At 30.3% G+C, this 20878-nt stretch overlaps 1 long non-coding RNA gene across 1 annotated transcript in view; it reads left to right on the top strand.

Annotated features, from left to right (window-relative positions):
• Positions 1–876: 876 nt before the first annotated feature.
• The window catches only part of LOC149032212 (uncharacterized), a 226892-nt gene continuing 206890 nt past the window's right edge, over positions 877–20878 (top strand). Inside the window, exon 1 of the long non-coding RNA XR_016176932.1 lies at positions 877–1078. This is a non-coding gene — a long non-coding RNA (uncharacterized LOC149032212). The remainder of the gene's footprint in view (positions 1079–20878) is intronic.

Raw genomic sequence — 20878 nt, 5'->3', positions numbered from 1 at the left:
AATTTAATTATTTATTATTAATGATCGATTTTGACAAAATGAAAAAAAAAAAAAAGAAATTTTAACAATTCAAATCAATTCGTAAATATTTAATGATCATGCAGATAAAAACGTATGACATGAAATAATTTATTTCAAATGTTTCATTTAAAGATAGATTATATATATATATATATATATATAATATTTTAATTTCTAAATGGAAAGTGTTGGAACCTCATATATTGATGCATATTTGAGTAAGAAGAATATGAAATGAATTTGTAATCCACTTGTCGGGAAATGCTTTCTGTTTCCACCGTTAGGATGTCATGAAATAATGTGATAATACGTTAACAGGATAGGAACGTACAATGAAAATACGTAGTAATCATCGGATTTGTCTGAATTCACAGCTAAGTGATTTCGAACACGTCGTCAGATATGGCAATGAGATTCATCAAAGTAATCGTATTAATTCTACTTCAGTATTGTGAAAAGAAAATTCAAATTCAACTATTTCTTTTGAATTCGTACGTTCGAAGAATAGACAAGATTTCGATGCACGATTGGTAAATAATCTCTTATTAAATTCTTTTCACGAGTTTAATACTACCTATTCCAAACAAGATAAGATAAGATAAGATCGAAATAAGGAACAGAGTTTCGGATAAAATTAGTTTTCCGTTAAATAAATAGTTTAGAAATTCTTATTAAGGGCGTATCGTTTAGCCACGAAACGAGACAACCTTTAAAATAACTTTACATACGAAATTTGACCAGAAGTGTTACCTCAAGGACAAGTTAAATTCACCTAATCGATAGAAAGGTATCGCACCGCCTCGTTCAATTTACTCGGGTAAATAAGGTTTATAATGTAGTCTCTGGGATAGAATACAGTTGATTGAAGGCACGACTGACGTTTCTATCAGAGTCTCGTGCGGAGTAGAGAAATTGCATTTCGCGGTACGTGAAAGAAGGAAAGAAGAGTGAAAAGTGAAAAAATAAAAATGAATGAAAGAAAGGGAGAGAAAGAGAGAGAGAGAGGAAGAAAATGAAAAAAAAAAGGATAGATTTGAAGATTGTAAAAGATATCACGGTAAGTTGAACATTTTTAAAAAGGTATGAGCTACATTTCGCATGTTCCAGCAAGATATCAATGTAAATTTTTATTTTTCCTCGTTCGAAAAAGTGAACGGAAGAGAACGAAAGAGAAAGAGAGAGAGAAAGAGAGAGAGAAAAAAAGAAAAAAATCCCGCGATTTCTCACGAAGATTTTAGAAAATGGCCGTGGCTTGGAACACGATATAAAAGGCATCGGAAGGAAGGTTACGAAGCGAAGTTGCTCGACGAAGCACCAGTAAGTGCTCAAGCAGAATTTTTCTCTTCCTGTCCATCTCCGTCTTTATCGTCTTATTTTTCCTTTTTTTCTTTCTTTCATTCCATTTTCTCTTTCTATCTTTCTATCTATCTATCTATCTATCTATCTATCTATCTATCTATGTATCTATCTATCCATCTTTTTCTCTCACTTATTTCTTTTCCTTCAACTTCAATGCCTTTCCAAGATTTTTCACGTTCGAACAAAAAATGTTATCTCTAAGGAAAAACTTTCTTTCTTTCTTTCTTTCTTTCTTTCTTTCTTTCTTTTTATTTTTATTTTTTTTTTTTATTTTTACCTTTTCACTACCATCTTTTTATCAACCACGTAGACGAACTACGATATACTCGCGTAGCTCCACTTAACGTTTGTTTGCATTCACTTATTTCCATTTCGCAACGACACTAAGTACTTTCCACTCAGAAAGCAATTTCTTTCAACGTTTGATTCCGATTAAGAATCTCGTTTAAATGTTTCTTTTTTTCTTCTTCTTCTTTTTGTTTGTTTGTTTGTTTGTTTGTTTTTTTTTGTATTTTCAAATGTTTCGACTCTAACAATAAAACATTTTTTTCTAAGAACTTTTATTATCTAGGATTTTATGTTTACATTAATTTTTTTATAAAGATTTTATTCTGTTTAAGTTATTGCTTAGTATTGACGTTATAATACAATCGTTTTTTATTTATGGTAAAATGCAATAGATGTATATGACATTGTTAATTAAATAATTATTTAGCTTGACGATTATCACAATGAGAATCTGTGATTTATCAAAAAACATTAGGAAAAATTCAATGCTATGATAAAGTTTCAAATTATTATTGTTAGTTCCTGTTCTTTTGAGAAAACAAAATTTTATTAACTCTTTGAGTATTGAATTATTTGAAAATTTGTATTCCTATATAAATGGATTTAATATTCCTTGTTATATGAATTAATATGTAAAAGTAATACATTTTATTTGGAATATATATATATATAAATATATATTTTTGCAACAACATTTTAATTAAAAAAATTATATACAAATATATAAATGAAACTAAATAGAAATATTTATATATTTATATAAGCTTCTCAAATTTAGATGACGAGTCAAACTTGTCCACCATAACTTCGTCTCAATCGTCAAATGTAATCAAAGGGTTAATACAATAGTTCAAAATAATACGTGTAACGTTGAAAACCTTCCAAATTCATACTGTCCTTTATCGAAAAAATCCTTGAACGTTAGAATTTTGGGTTCATGCATCGTATGTTTTCTGAAATTTTTGGAAAAATCGTTATGCACATCTTTCACTTCGCGTTACGTTTCAACGTAAAAAAAATCATTCAAAATATTTTTTTTTCTATTTCTGACAGGTTTTATTATCTTATTCGTAAAATATTTGTAGCTTACATTTAGAAAGAGAATCGTATTAATTTGATAATAAAACGGTATTATCTTCGTTATATTCTGAATATTCGTTCGAATCGTGGCCAACATAAAAGAAGAAAATTCATAGTATTGGCAGGAAGAGAATTTCATTAAAATTTCTCACTTACGATCGGAGAGTTGAGATTTTCGGAGTGCGTTTGTTCGTAATCGAATTCTCTAAAGCATGACAAAAGGTTATGGCACATTAATAATGTTTCCCGCATTTCGCGTTGAACAATAATGCCAACGGGCAATATTCGATGCCGATATCACAACGTGCGTTAAACAGCGGTAAATATGAAATATGATAATGAGGAGGAGGGCGGCAGGGGGGAGGGGGGAGGGGGAATAAAAATAATGAGATATCAAACGAGTCCTACATAGTATATAGTTATAATTGATTCGATTATGCTCGTAGGTTTGTGATATTTTCTTTTTAACTATATTCCTCATTATGTTTAATTATTATTCAACGAATTGTATATTATTAATTAAATTATTATTATTATTATTATTTTAATTATTATAATATATGTTATACATTATATAATCAATTCGCTACTTGTTATCTAATCCGTTAATTACACTTTTGACAAGGAATTATCATTAATTCCACGCTTGTAGTAAATCGATATGATTTAATTTCAAAAATTGTTCATTCGACGAAATATGAAATACTTTTTATGAAAAGGATCAAATGAAATGGGTCGTCGTTAGCATTACGAACAAGATAGGATGGAAGTTTATTTCCTTATTAATGGATAAATTTTGATGGCTGATTGAACAGCCGGAATGAAGTAATTATTAGAGAAATATTTGAGAGTATGTCGATCGACATCGAAATCCTTTAACAAGTCAAAGTGCTTTTAGCAAATGGAGGGGGTTAAGAGGTGGTAGAAGAACATCTTCTTTGGTTTGATGCTCGTTCGAACGTGTCAATGGACACGAAAATGGATTTCCTGGTATCCAACGTAGCAACGCCTTAAACACCCCTACCGATCGATGAGAAGTACGATAGCAAATCAAAGAGCTTCCTGTGCTTGATTTGCATTCACGACGCCATCGAGTCTCGTGTTCGATCTTGGACAGGATACAATGTAAGCCATTGGTGTATCTTCTATTTCTCACGTAACTGATCTCGGTCAACTCGGTGTGAACGTATAAACATTGTTTTGCTTTCCTATACAACGGAAGGTATGTTTTGATTTTATTACTTGTCAAATTATTAATCACGGAGTAAATTAATCAATGAATATATAATAACTTTAACTCTCTGTAGATTGAATTTTGTTTATAATTATAAAACAAATTTATACAGCTTAAAATCAATGGAATATTTAACAAAATGTTCTTATTAAAAAGAAGGTGCAAGGTACAGCATTTTACCTCCATTTAAAAGGATTGTTAAATATAAATATAAAATACAGACTTTCGGTGACATATTATATTAAATAAATATAAAAATGTTTTGTAGAATGTGTGTCTGTGTGTAGGTGTGAGGGGTGGGTACTCATCTGACAAATATTTAAATATAAATTAAAAATATAATACATTTTTATAAAGATACTTCATTTATACCGATATTTCAAGTTAGAATTTCTAAACTTATATAAAGAATCTTTTGTTGGTTAAGAAATATAGAGACAAAAATAGAGTGTTTAAATATAATCCCAATATGGGATTAGAAAAGGGTTGATTAAACTTTATTAAAACGTATCGCGATCATTTGAAGATAGGTAAAATAAGAAAAAAAAAAAAAGTAGAAATTGGTTAACTTTTGCTTCCAAATAGAGTTTCCCATCATCCACGTAAATATCCTCAATTCTCCCTTGCTGATACTTTCATGAATTGTTATGATTATCGCGTCGAGGGAGCTTCTAACGTAAAATGGTACAGTGGAAAGCGTTAAAAGCCGGACATTCATGATCCATCTCGTGGGAGGTGGAGGTTCAAGCTTGGCATCGTATGATACCATAGAATGTTCCAAAATATCTATCCATGTAGGTACACGTGTATCTGTATGTGTATAAAAGAGAGAAATAGAGAGAGAGAGAAAGAGAGAAAGGGTGAAAGCTTGAACGGTTGAGAATCTCTGATGAATATCGCACTCGTTCCAACGATGGTGCATCATTTTCGCGTAATGTGCTTTACACCGTAATAGCACTCGCTGGTTCTACCTGCAATTCCATAATGCGAAATACTCAGTAAGTTAGTGAGGCAAGGCATTAGCCGTGTCTAGGAATTTGGAGCTTGGATTTTCCCTCTTTTCCGCGGGAAAGCAAGTTGAGAAATCCACAAAGCACGGCAAAGCAAAACGGGACTTGGTTCTCCAGTTGGCACCTGATATTCGTCAACCGGTCGAACCAGAACGATGAAACGAGAGAAAGAGAGAAAGAGAAAGACAATAATATATGTATGAGAGAGAGAGAGAGAGAGAATATGTGTGCGTTAGATAAAATGAGAGAGAATATGCTAAAGAGGGCTCTCCATGAGAGAGAAGGCATATGCAAAGAGAAAGATAGAGAATACATATACGAAAGGGAGAGAAACTCGTTGTTAGGTGTCCCCGGTAGCGCGAGACCCTTCATCCCAGCAACTATGCATTTCTCTTGGCGCTGCACCTGCCATACCGACTTAACCGAGCGTAGAAACGTGCATAATGCATACGAGCTAGTATGCGTAAGCGTACGTAACTACATCTACTATGTATCTTTCATCTCTCTCCCTCTCCTTCTCTCACTGTTATTCTCTGTCTCCATACCTACCACTATCTCTCTCCTTATGTGTACCTTATCATGCCTTATTCTCCTCTAACCTCGTTAAGCTCCTAGAACTTGCAAGGATAATGTTCGCGAAGTGTCCAAAATTTCGAGCTTATGGAAGATCAAGTTGAATACGTGTACTTGTCGGTATAAGGAATTGTTTCATGTCTTTCATATTTCTACAAATTAATTAACATTATTGTTCTCCCTATAGTCATATTTTGATGTAATGTTTATTTTTCATTTATAATTGATCTACCATTTACCTAACACCAATTAAATGTATTTGACTGCGTGTAAAATGAGTATTAAAGACTTTGTTTATCATTGTTTAGATAATTTTAAAAAATTTGATGAATTTATTTGTTTTTTTTTTCTTCTTGTAATATCCATTTTTTCTATAGAATAACAGATAACCTCGTGACATTGGGGACAGATAACTTTTATCCGATTGGCCGAAAACGGTGGGACAAAGTTAGGGCAATTCTCTCTCTCTCTCTCTCTCTCTCTCTCTCTTTCTCTCTCTTTCTCTCTTTCTCGGCACCTCTAAACAGTTCAGTAATCCGCAGATAAAATAACTTTCTCCGATCGCTGGTAAATTGCTCCAACGAACTAAAACTCTTGAGAACTTTACTCTTTCGGTTTATGGTTGGACCGTGGCTTTCGTCGCTCTCCTTTGATCACAGTGCTTAGATGGAATTACACATTTCTGAAGAAACTTAAGGTGATCTCTATTTGACTTCAGAAGTTATGCACTTTGAAATTTGTAAGTTTTACGATATGTCGGCTAAACTTGGCAAATATTCAACAATTATAATAATAATATTCTAGAATAACTATAAATATTTTAAACTTTAACGCGAAAACGTACGTATCTTTTATTTTTTTTTTTTTTTTTTAAATTTATCTATTCAATATGAAGTAAAATTGTACCAATCAGGCATATTTTTATGAAATTTTAACAGAGGTTTTATATTAAATCCTAATATGATTTTTTCTACCTATTTTTATAATAAATGCACTTTGCATATATCATAGCATATATTTTTTTTTCAGGAAGAGTCACTCTTTTCGTTACTGCAGTTATTTATGAATAATAAAGACTCATTTGTACATTACATGCATACAGATATAGTACAATCTACTGTTTATATTCATTAGGAAAATAAAAATAATGTTATAAAATAAGAACATACTTTATGCATATGTTGCATATAAATTTACACGTGATTTATTATAACGTATATATATATATATATATATAAGTAGCTTATTTCTAATTAATAAATAATGAGTTAGAGAGTATTACCTGATATGCTTGTCTTTTTATTCCATTAATAAAATTGTTTATGCAAAATTTAAATAAAATGCAGATGTTAAATATATATCACACATACATTTTAAATATTTACCACATGTTTTTTTTTTTTTTGCATAATATTACACGTATAATCCAGAATTTAAGAATAATAACTTAATTTCTAATATTAAACAATTAATTATATAATATGATTATATTACGTGCATGTTTAATTTTATTATATCAAAGTATTTTTGTAATATTATTACAAAATTTATTAGTATTTTTCCACTCAAATAGATCGAGAAAAGCGGAAATAATGGAGCACGTATGCATACAGAAAGGAAAATAAAGTACGTAGGAAAGGAAACTCTCGACACGATTGTTCGTTATTACTTCTTTCTACCCAGTAAACGAGATTTTAAAGGGACGATAAAATTCGTTAAAATCATTCTGATTTCTTAGCCGATTTATTTTTTTCTCCTAGCTCGAGTATTGAATAATTATTATTATTATATCAACTAGGGCGATAGGTCATCGATCGTTTAACTTTTGTGCATTCTTCATAGGAAATTTCGCGATCGCGATATTGATCAACATATGCAATATATCAAATTTCTGTCAATCGCAGTCTCACGTTTCTCGCGAATTCTATGGGAAAACTTTTGATAAGAACTGAAAACCTTACTCCACGATCGATCGATCGATCGATCGATCACAACGGGGATCTGAAAATGTGTAAGCGATCGATCATACTCGTCGAATGAAATTTTACGAATGATTTTTTATACGCATCCTACAGAGAACCATTAACTTTTCGCGATATGTATCGTTTTTCATATCTTGTTTCAAACGATCGAACGATTGATAAATTCGTATTTTTCTCCTGTATTCGCAATTTTTTTTTTTTTTTTTTTTTTTTAATAATTATGTTAAAAGTAGTGACATAAAAGTGTTTCCACACGCGTGTTTATTGAATTTTATAAAAAATAATAATTCGATACAAAAGAATATAATAATATAATAACAATATTGACATATATTTATATATAAATGATTAAATGTAAAGTCATTTTAAATGATTCATACTCATTAGCATTTTGTATAATTTTACAAAACAGTTTATTCAATCGTCTTACATACGCGCAAACATGTTTTAAAATTCGAAATGAAAATACATATATCTACATTCAAATACTAAATCAGGAATATCGATAGGTAATATTGCAACAGGTTCGTAAGTATATAGGTACGTGTTAGCGAAGTGCAAACACGTGCTCATGTTAGTAGTATAGCGTTGATATCTAGTCAGCATGTGCATTAAATCTATTAAAGGTTCGGAGCACTTCGATCGGGGTGATCACTTATCTATAAAGGCTTCTATATCGTGAATTCTCAATGCTGTATGTATAGTATATGTATACATGTGTATATATGTGTCTGTATACCATCAACAAAAGGGACTGAGAAACCCTTTCGTGATAGATATCCCATCGGGATTTGGTCTGTAAAGCGAATGTTGATGCGATCGCGAGTATGTATGTGAAACTATGTAAGCTTCCTGTAATAGACAGAGATAGAAGAATAAAGTGAGAGTGAGAGAGAGAGAGAGAGAGAGAGAGAAAATTTAATGGGAAAATTCAATTAGTCGTTGGTAGAGCAAAAGCTTTTTCGTATTTGTCCAACCATATTTCCATGTGAATTTATCGTCATACAATATGCGTTCGATATTTGTAAACGCGCGAGTCCAGATAATCCTCATATTTTATCGTTTAATCATCATTATCACTATTTCCGAGCATATCCATAGGTAGTATCAAAGGATTGGTACATCCTAACCCAGCCGAATCTACCCTTTTTTTTTATTCCCTTCCAGTTACTCCAGAGTAAAACGAACTTTTCTATTACCGTTCGGTCCTTGCCCTCGGCCGGGAAATCGAATGACCGGGCCAACACGTGAAATACAACGTAATCTGTTCTCTGTCGATACGGTGTCTCGTGTACTTACAATTTATACTTGTCCGAGTAGCTACTTTCATCTACCGGGATACGTGAGATTCTTCTTTTTCTCATTTTCCAAGACAACATTCGTAAGGTTACGTTAAAGGTCTTTGTATTTCATACATTTTTTTTTTTTTTTTTGGTTCAATAAATTGTAGTAGAAAAACACGATTGTGAAAATATAAATAAGAAAATAATTTATTAATACTAGATTATTTGGAATATATTTTTTTTGTTTGTTTCATTTTATTAATATATTTTAATCAAGTTATTAATTTAAGAAATTTATTTGTAATTTAATTGAAATGAAATTCAATCATATATGTATTTATCTTTAAGTGAGAAAACGAATAAATACCGTTGATCGATATTTGAAATGCACAAAAAATTTGTAAATAAAAATAAAAATTGCTTTAATTCAAATGAATTCGTTCGTTCTCTCAACATTATAAATACTTTTTAATATTCATCTCTAAAAGTAGTTACACCAAAGGGAGAAAGAGAGAGAGAAAGAGAGAGAGAGAGGACGAGAAATAGACAGATTTAAGATTTGTAACATGTCTGAAAATAAAAGCTAGAAGCTATGTAAATACAACTTTCCTGGTACACCTTTGAAATTCACATGGGCCACAAAAGCTCTTCCCATAAAGCAAGATTTTTACATGTATCAGTTTTCAAGCGTAAATATATTCACGGATTTTACGTTTATATATTTTTTCTTTTATCTACAGATAGATTTAGCTGTGTCCTTTATCTTTTTATCTCGAAGTCTAGCTTATCCACGAAAGTAAATCTCAACGGATCGATATATCGACAAATCGTTCGATATATGAGTAGTTAAGTCCCTTATTGCCACTGCCTCGATATAGGATCTATTGTCAATCCTATTTTCTATGGAAACATAGAACTAGGACAATCTTAGTATCAAATGAGTTTTATCAAATTTTTGAAATCACTCTTTCTCTCTTTCTCTCTCTTTCACACACATTTATTCGTTAAATAACCCTTCGTTAAAAATAAATCTGTTTTTTACTTTTTACTTCTTTCTCTAACTATACTTATTAACATATAATAGTTAGGGCGTTCTTATTCTCATCAACGAATTAACTTGGTCACCAATAGATACTATTTTCATTTTATCCTACTTTTTCGTATTGTTCAATTTTTCTCAACTTGTGATAACTTAAATTCACGGTTCATTATAACGAAGAAAAGTTTTTAGTAAATAACTTTGCAGAAAATAAGATGGTATACCATTTGTAATTTAAATGCAATTTCATGCCGGTCGTATTTATCAAGTCTCAACGAACGAATGAACGAATAAACGAACGAACGAACGAACGAATGAACGAACGAAAGAAAGAAAGAAAGAAAGAAAGAATTTGAACGAGGACACATCATTGTCCTCGTTTCTGACGATCGTTAATCACACTATATCACTTTTTCGATAGCGTTATCTTCCACGTAATAGTCAAAATTCAACGGAAGTATATATCGTCAACTATTTTCATGTTATTCACCAATGATATTGTTAAAAAGGAATGATGTATTTTAAGTACTTTTTTTTTGCGTTTTGTAAAAAACATGTATGGAAATACAAAATACATTTGTTAGATGATACGTTTTATCAAATACGCATTGTATTATTTTATGATTTGCGATAAATCGATAAAGTTTTAATGTATCGGATTATGGACACCTGTTACTTCGTTATCGCTTCTAGAGTGATTGTTGGCTATATGTAAAGATTGATTTGTGATAGTCGATGGGTGGATGAACCGTTGCTACCTCTTCCTAAAAAAAAGAACTTTTTTAATATTTTATACGCTTCAGAGAATATCAATCATTTTCATGATCGAAGAACTGTGTATATACTTACCTTAGTTTTACTTCTTTTTTTTTTTTATTTTTCGGATGATTGTTTTAATTTTCTTTCTTTTTTGCAAACTTTTATAATCGAATATGGTCACCTGGATGTCTTTTCTAATGCTGAGAGGATGATAAAGAAAAATATCGTCTTATACGGCTAGACATGTTCGGCTTTGCACAAAATCGAAACATAAATCTTATATCGCACTTGTCTCCATAGCAAAATTCATCATCTCCCAACGGATGCGAACTTTATTGGAAATTTTCAATTATCATTCTTTGCTGAAACTTTTATTTTATCTTGTCAGATAAACGAATATCAATCACGCGAGATACCATATACCATGATAGTATTTTAATTATAAATATAATACATACTTTTAATTACATGATATATAATTGTTATTTGGATAATTAAACGTAAATAGTAATTTTTTAAAATTTGCAAGATAGTTAATTAATTTAAATACATACGTGTGCGAGTGTTGGTTAAAAAATGTACTTTATGCGTTAATGTTCACACAGAATAACTATAATAACGTAATGTAATAAATCATATTCTTTTCGTGAGCTGCGAATCGCTTAATTAATTTGTAACGAGTTGGCACAAGTTGTCGACTGATAAAGCTCGCTTATTAATCATCGTTGAACCTTTGTAAAGGTTATTCATTTCGTTATGCTTTCTCTCTCTCTCTCTCTCTCTTTCTCTATTCCACTCTCTCACATTTTCGTGAAAGTTCATCGCTCTTTTCTCTTTTTCTTTTTCTTTTTTTATCAGTTAATAGCTAAACGCTGAAACTTTTATTCAAACCATTGAAAACAGAAGTGCTTTTCGTATAAGCACAGTATTTTTATAATCATTCATTTATTTAGTTCACTTGTACCTACTCTCTCTCTCTCTCTCTCTCTCTCTCTCTCTCTCTCTCTCTCTCTCTCTATTCGTATTAAAATATTTAAATTGTTATATATTTTAACACAGTCAAAGTACACTTTTAATTTTTCCACTAACAATTTTTAATAGATGTTAAAAGAAAAATGTATTTTTGTACGTATTATAATTACATTTCATTTATTTTACATTAAAAGCAATTATCACTAGATTTACGGAATTTGTCAATTTGATGGATTTCTAATAAAAATATACAGAAAATTAATATTCGCATATAAAATTTCATGAAATCCATTTGTTAGTCCATTTGCAGTCCCCGAAACTCCTTGTTTTACTTTAACACTTTTATTAACATTATCATATATGGGATAATATAATTGAATATTCATATAATAAAAAAAAAACATTATAGCAAAAAATCATGAAAATTCATCAATACTTTAAAATCAATTTTAAACGCAAACCTTTTAAATGTCTCAAAATAAGAATAAATATGAATTTAATTCATTTTCAAATAGAAACGATTCGAATATATCTAAATAAATTAAACATCGTTATTAATTCATTATTAATTTTGTTGTTATTGTTTTATTATTTGAACGATTTAAAATACTATTTATGATTTTTGAATAATTATTTCGTCGAGTAGTGGTGAGACTTTAGTGATAATTCAAGGACTTCAATTCGCACGTTAGGTATTAAGTGGCAAAATGAGAATAGGATGGAACGATCGATTTCACCAAAGCATCCAATAAGACGATGTTTCTCGATGAAGATGGTGTCGATTGGATGGCGAACGGGCGTGCCGGTCGTCTCGATTGTACTCTTGAACGAAATTCCATGCAGTTCAATGCGAAGTATACTTCGACACGTATACGCGTTATGTAGAAGCATAGTTAAAGTCTGTTACACTCCTGAAGATTAGGAACGTACTACTTACCTAAAGTTTCATAAAAGATTTCACTTTGATACCTTTCACGTATAGTAATCTTTCTCGAGTAGTACTAAATGATCTCTTTCTCCCTTCTTTTTTTTTTTTGTTTTGTTCTATTCTTATTGTTCTATACTGTACAATACGCCGCAACTAATCTCTTTTACGATCCTAACTGATTCCACAATTGTGAACAGATTCCATGAATTTCAATAAATTTAGTCATTTAAAACAGTATTTCACGATTTTAATAATGTATTATTAAATTATTGGTAGTAAAGTTAATTATATTTAAAATCGATTTTGTATTAATATAGAATAAATAAAATGTTATGCTTTGTCATTTTGATCATAATAATGAACAAGTGAGTATTAAATCCTAGAAATAATAAATTTATCAATTATTTTGCGTGATATTATGTATACGTAATATTTCAATAGATAAGATAATAAATATAACTTACAAAAGAAACTTTTATATAATTATTATTATTATTATTATTATATCGTTATATTATTCAAAACACAGTTAGATTTGTATTTAAATATAAATGAATATTACTAATTTTCAAGTTCGTTAAAAGTATCTATCCATTAAAAAACTTAGAAAATAATTCACATTGATTGATTTCATAAAATATCAAAGAAAATTACTGAATACATTTTTTGTTTCGATCAAAGCCAAACTGAAAGCTCAAAAGTTCGATTTTGCGAAGTAAAGAAATTGTTCGCTTTGTAAACAATGTTTCAGGTGTGTTAACTTTTTGGAAAGAAGTTAGTCAGTTACCTTTGGACGTTCTAACTACTCTAGGTACTTTCTTTCGATTGTAGGTGCCATTAAAGAAAGTTTCTCGAACAATGACCGAGTTCGTCGACGATCCAACCAGTCGATCGAGTTAAAGCGATCCATGAAAGTCTCGAAGAGATTTAATTGTACTTGAAAGCCTTTGAGAGGCCAATGTACCTACACCATCTAACGTCGTCTTCGTTCGACCGTAAATAGGAGAAAGCGGGCGGGAGGGGGAGGGGGAGGGGGAGGGGTAAGCTTTTGTCTTGAAGACCCTCCCCCCCCCCTCCGAATTGCGGCTTTATCTTTTATTTTGCGAGAAACAATATAAAAAAAAAAAAAAACTTCCTCCGAAATCAAAAGAAAGAATAAAGAAATGGAATCTCTAGCAATTTTCACCGTGAAACGAACCCTGGTACTTCTCTTTCATTTCGCTATACATTCATTCCCATGAAATGAATCCAACTTAACAGATAAAAATCCGTTCGTTTTGTTTGATTTTCAATGGACGAAAGAGATCAAAACAATTAATTGGACGAGATAGGAAGTAAAGAATATTTTCTTTACCTTGGTTATATAATGAGATATTTATTAAGAAACATATTTATTTAAAGATGAATCAGGTTTTGATTATTTTTAATTTTTTTTTCTTTATATAAAGAAGGATAATATAAAATAAATAATATAATACATTTGTGTGTGTGTGTGTTATAATGTGGCAACATTATTGAATAAAGTTTCAATCGTTTTTAATATTACATTTTAAGAATAAATTTAATTGTGTTACTAGAATACAATATTATAGCATGTAAAAGTACTTATGGGATTATACATCATGATTATTATTATTATTATTATTATTACTAATACCTAATTATGAGAGATTAAGGGCATTTACAGCACAATTACTTTTTGATTGCATTAATTTAATCTAGATTTATTCGATATTATGTTTTGATTTTGAATATATCGCTGTTTAATTTAATCTTGAATCAAATAAGGATTTGAGATGTTTTTAAAAATTAATGCAATTGTGATGCTATTTGAGATATTTGATTGAAATAAAATACCTGTATTTTCTATTTAAAAATTTATTAAGCCTGCTTTATTATAATACATATTTACCAAATTGATATTGTTTTTTTTTTTATATAAGTCTATTAATATTGCAATTCGTGTTAAATAAATATAAACATTACTATGACGTAACATGTAAAAATGAAAAAATATTCAATGTCTCTTAAAAGTAGTACAATAAATAAACTTGCAATAGTTATGATATTTGATAATATGATATTTTTATTAGATGAAATATACAGCATACGAATTATGTATATATTCGTTTTGTTGATATGAACAAATCTTATATTTATATGTACTTTTTACTTTTATCATGACATGAGAGAGGTACACAATATATAGGACCAGTATATGGCTTTAATTTATTAATGGTCCAATATTGTAAGCAACCTACTAACAGTGAACTTTTGGATAGTTTTCATGATACCTTCCTATACTCGTACATTTCCTCTATGTGACGATATCAAATTTTAAAAAGGTCTATGATATCTAATAGAAAATTCATGCATTTACTTTATTTTCTTCCTCTTCATTTTTCAAATTAATCCAAAGTCTGTTAAAACGAGTCAATCAATTATATATTCACAAATTTAATTTTTAATCTCTAATTAAAATTCATCAACGACGATATTTTAGTCATAATTGAAACAAAACAAAAAAATAATTTTTTGAATATATTCATATTACATATTTTATATCTATACTTTTATAAAATCTAATCAGATATATACGAAGACACTCAGATTATTCTTCAGACGTTGCTAGTTTTTTTTTTTATTTTTTTTTTTAAATGAAGTTTCAACGAAACACCGAAAAAGTTAACGATATCCTTGTCGCTGTTCGTGCCTTCGCGCTGAATCGTTTTTATTCGAAGAAACAGCCGCAACCCCGCGAACTTCGAAATACGATTTTGCAATATGCCTGCTAAAGAAAACTTTTTGCGGTCGTAGGATAGCGTTTCGCGAAACTCTCGCAAAGTTTTAACTTAAAAAGGTAGTGAAAAAGAAATGATAAAAAATAAGCTGGTAATTTTTTTCTTTTTTTTTCTTTTCTTTTCGTTGTAAAGTAATACGAAGAAATAGAGAAAGATAAAAAGAGAAAGAGGGAGGAAAGAAAAGAGAGATAGATAAAGATAGAGAGAGAGAGAGAGAGAGAACGATATCTTCGAATATCGATAATCATAATTTCTTTTGTAAAGAAGAATCATTTCCAAACGTTCTTTATAAGCTCCATATTCATTTTTATCTTCAAGTCCCCTTGATTATCATCATTCATTTTCATATTCATCTTTATTTTTTTATCGAAATGACGAAATTACAAAAAGGGATAAGTAGTGTATAGTGAAAGGAAGGTGAAAGGAATTCTATGAACCTATATCGACGTCTAACGATCGATCTTCGTCCTAGAGTTTGAAGAGAAAAGCAGTAAAACATTATCGATTACTCGTAGTAAGAACGTTCCGGCGCATTGGCCAATCGTAAATTTTCTTTACGCCTTCCCGTTCCCTCGCCATCTTTTTCCTTTCATTCCGGCTTTACTCGTGGATGTTCTATCTATCTATCTATCTATCTCTCTCTTTTCCCTCCCTCCCTTTCTCTTTCTTTCTTTCATTCTTCCTCTTTCATGGCACAGTACCTATAACTTCTATCGGCCAGTCTGCCTTTCAGCGAACCGAGCTAGAAACGTACGAAATTTTACTCTCCATTCGTGCAAGGATGATTAACGGCACGAAATGGTGCTAGTTGCTAAATGTTTTTATTATACCAACCGAATTCAACTACCTTTTGGTTGGCCTCCCTTTCTTACTCCTCACTCCACCTTCCCTTCACCCCTTTCTCTTTCTCTTTCTCTTCTTCTTCTCCTTCTTCTTCTTCTTCTTCTTCCTCCTTGCCTTTTATTATTAGCCTATTCATGGCAAGAGTACAAATGAAAAGGATAGAAAAATGACGAAGGAAAAGTTAACTTGTCGTCGATAATTCAATTTATAACGTTTTTTATTTTATTTGATTAAACGTAAGAAATATGTTCGCAGTACCGAAAAGTGTATGTAATTGATAATAATAAAGTAAACGAGATCTGATAAAATAAACTTTCTCAGACATCAAGAATCTCATTTCTGATCATAAGCAATGAAATTAACTTCATCGAGAAGAACATATTTTCGTAAATGCGATAAAGGAATCTCAGAGACTTAGTACAACGACGTAGATTACAAAGTTTCTAATATTGTTATTCGCAGTTAAGCTTGTGTTTAATATTATTATGTAATAGTATAGAGCGAGAACAGAGCAAACGAGAAACGCGTTACATATTGCGTTACGTTAGCTTCGCACAAAGACCACAGGAAATTCCTTTGACGTTGTCCATGTTTTTTTTTTTCATTAGTACATTATTCATTTGTTCACTTTGAAGTGATTAATTTTGTTGTTGTTGTTATTGTTTTTGTTATCTCTTCAATGTTATTATTTACAGATTAACTATGTTAATTATCTTTACAATTTTTAATACGATATGCATGTATTCCAATTTGAATCGTATTCGTATGCATAAATAATGACGCGTTCAATAAGGCCGCTAATGTTCATTTCATATCGTTAGTAGACAATGAAGTTCATTAGTTACGTTAAACGATAGGTATTTTCTTTATCAATGTAACTAAAAAAACATTCAAAATCATTGTGAAGATATTGTTGAAACTAAATCTAAGATGGTTGATGATAAATGTGTATTATTTGCTGTATAATTATTAAATCTGTTTTTAGGTGTTGCTTTTTTTCTAAGAATGATTCTAAATATACGTGAATATCATAAGCATATAATAATAATAATAATAATAATAATGTAAGTACAGTACACTTTGTAACATGTACACTTTGTGAAATACGTTTATACGATTTAAAAACGTTTTAGATCATAACCAAAAATGTAATTGAATAAATTGAATTAATTGTAATAATTAGATGGATAAATGAGTCTGTTAATCATCGGATATTTAGTCAAATTATGGAAATAAAGTGAACGGGAATCACGTTCCTCCTACTTAGATTTTATCATAGCAATTGCCGAAAATCCAGCTTCGTATAAATAAAAAGTCACAAATGAAATAAAAATGATTAAAAAATTTGTGTGATATTTCGTTGCAACTTTGTGACAAAAAGTCGCATACTTTGCGAACCACTGGGTATAAACTTAAAAGAGATAAAAAGTAACACATTGAATGATAAAGTGAATAAGGTATTCTAATTAATGCAATTTATAGTATAACGATCTTTCAAAAAAGAATTGACATTAAAATCAGGTTACATTTGTAAAGAGATTAGAGAGATTAAAGGGATCAAATTGTTTATATCATTAACGTCTTTGTACGGTCAATTTAATAAATGTCTATATTCTTGAAACGTATTTTTTACCGAATTATAAGAGAAATAAATAAGAAGAAAAAAGAAAAAACGAAGTTAATTTCATAAAAAGGAATTTCCAATCCTTCTTATTTCTATTATCTCTTAAAGGAAAATTATAAAATAAGTCTATATCGAGCGGATCTTATCAATGTAACAGAGATCTTACGTAATTAAATAAGAATAAATTGAAATAAAATGATATATGAAATGATAACCAAGGGTCTTCTCTCAAGATATCGTTTAAGTAAATGTATTCCCTTTTGTTTGTAGTTTAACGTCCTTAACTACTTGGCGGTTGTCTTAAACCAAGGGATTAATTTGTCTGACACCGAAATCTAACCGAGAGTGTTTTCCTCGCATTTAAGAGAGAGAGAAAGAGAGAGAGAGAGAGAGAGAGAGACGGACAAAGTTCAAATGATAGAAAGAGAGAAAGAGAAAAGGAGAGGGAGAGGTTGAATGAGAAAGAGAAACATTCGCAATTCTGTGGTTTGCCGATTCGATCTGCAATCCTACGATGAAGTCAATTTAATTAGTTGCTCGGTTAGTCAGACCACATTAGACTACTACTTGAAACTAATTGAACTTAATATTGTTTTTTCAGTTTTTATATTAAAAATGTTTCAAATATAATGATCAGATCAGTGAGATACTAATCAAAAGAAAACAAAACTAAAGTACATAAATGCAAATATTATTTACATACATAATAACGTATACCGTATTCTATATCTATAAAAAGAAACATTTGCAACGAAAATGTATATTAGTGCAATTTACTTTTTTCTATCAAAAAAAAAAAAAAAAAAAAAAAAAAAAAAGAAAACATTATCAAATACTTTATTTTAAGTATATTTTTTTGTACTTAATTAATAGGAGATGTTTTTAAATTAAATTGTTTTTTTATTTTTTTTTATTGTATACACACAAGTACATAAGGACGCTAGCGCGCGAGCGGGCATACATACACACAAATACAGGCAAAAATGGAAAAGTCGAGCTTTTTTTCTTTTCTTTCTTTTTTACTACTTGTCAGCCTTTGTCTAACTCGAGTGGTCCTACAAAAATATCCTGACGTCGAACCACGAAGCGGTCAATTCGTTGGTACGTAGACTCGTCGTCGTCCTTCTCTGTTCACGTCGATTGTTCTTGCTTTTATCAACTCTCAATAGCAGCGTCGTCGGTACGAACGGTGTAAAAGTTGATGACAGAGAAAGAGAGAACGAGAGAAAGAAAGAAAGAGAGAGAGAGAGAGAGAGAGAGAGAGAGAAAACGAACGGTAGAATACATCGGAGAAAAGAACGGTCGAAGGGAAAATTCGAGGTGTGCGAACCATTGTAGAAACGAATCGAAAGAGAAAAAGAGAGAGAGGGAGAGAGAGAGAGAGAGAGGGAGTGAATGAGATAGAAAAAGAAACGTGGAGAAAGAAGGCAGGGAATGAAGGTAACGTAATCTTCCTGCCCAGGGGTGTGCTTGCTCGAATGTCTGCATTTTGCCAGGCCCAAACCACCCACCTACATTTTTCTACCCCTCTTTTTTTTTTCTATCTCTTGTTGGTTTTCTCTCTATTAGTCTCTCTTGGGAAGGAAAATGATGAAGATCGGTTTAGTTACTTTCTCATATATGCATTATTTTCTTTTATCATTGAAATTGATAAATGTTTTCTCAATTTTCAATCGTCACGTATCATAATTTCGATAAATTTCTATATATAGAAAACTTTTCTTTTACTATTTCTATTATTTTTTTTTACATTTTTAAGATACATTTTATACTATACTATTTTATTACATTTTAATATTCTACTTTTATTTTTTCCTTTTTATATTTTTTTGGAATCGTTCCTCTTACATTGACATAATTTTCGAGCTGAAATATTGCCAATGATACACATGGGAATTGTTCTCCGCTCGTTTTATCGTCCTGGTCATAGAATAGGTACTAGTCACTTCGGAAAATGGCTACCTCCAGGAGTGGCAAAGGGGTGGTTCCTCTTGGGGATTAAGAGTTGTTCCTGTTGGGAATTCATGCGAAAAACAAGCTTGTCTTTGTTTCTTTGTCTCGTACTATCTGCGTATATTTGAGAGAGTTTTAACGGTTGCTCTCTACGCACGAATGGTCATTTTGTTTAATTGAAAGCATCTCAGAGTTAAATTACTCTAAAAAAGAAAAGAAAAAAAAAGAAAAAAAAAATAAACGAAAATAAACCGCCACACGTTTCAGCCGAGTGATAAAAGAATTTACTTAGATTATATTACGATTAATTGGAAGATTTTTTTTATTGTGGTAATGAAATTGTTAATATGTTTGTGTATTAGAATTGTTTTTTTTAATTATCTTTTTTTTTTTTTTTTTTTTTTTTAAAGGATCAGAAATATAGGAAAAGTAAAGATGATGATAATAATAAATGGAAGTACCTGAATCGAAATGTTTAGTCATTTTTTAGTCCCTTTTTTTTTTTTTTTATATACTTCTCTCGTCTGCGATGGAATAAATTGCATTCTCGATAACGAAGTAAGTATATCAAACGTATATCAAAGAGACGTGGTGTTGACAAATCGTCGAATATTTTGCTCAGTCGGAATCGTTACATCTCGATGGATTTTACGATTAATCATGGGAACTGGATAGTAGAGAAATGTTACGATACGACGATATAACCGAAACTAAAATTAAAATGTACAGTAGTAAAATATGATATGGATTTATGACAAGGTAATTAAAAATATTCGGAATTGAATAATTTTTAGTGATTTAAACACAACGATACTTAAGTATATATTTTATATTTCTATTCACTTTTTGTCAATTGTTATTCTTTTCGTGAGGAAATTCGTTATATTTATATTTATTATAAATAGACACTTTTTGGTATGAATATAGCTTTATTCTAACAACTGCCATTGTTTGAAGCAAGTTCATAAATATAAATAACAATTCTTCCTATAGTAATATTTTTTTCGGTATAAACGAAAGCTCAGGAACGTAAAACCTTTTGAAGTTAGACTCGAGCGTTAACAAAAATCTATACCGTTGACTGTTTGACTGTTGAGTATATAAAATGGGTTTTTCACGTAGTTGTATG

This window comes from Polistes dominula, unplaced genomic scaffold (assembly GCF_049000335.1).
Source record: "Polistes dominula isolate Pdom_NZ unplaced genomic scaffold, Pdom_raw_medaka contig_33, whole genome shotgun sequence".
NCBI lineage: Eukaryota > Metazoa > Arthropoda > Insecta > Hymenoptera > Vespidae > Polistes > Polistes dominula.
The sequence above is the reverse complement of the archived record's forward strand: the minus strand, read 5'-3'. Positions and strand labels throughout refer to the sequence as shown.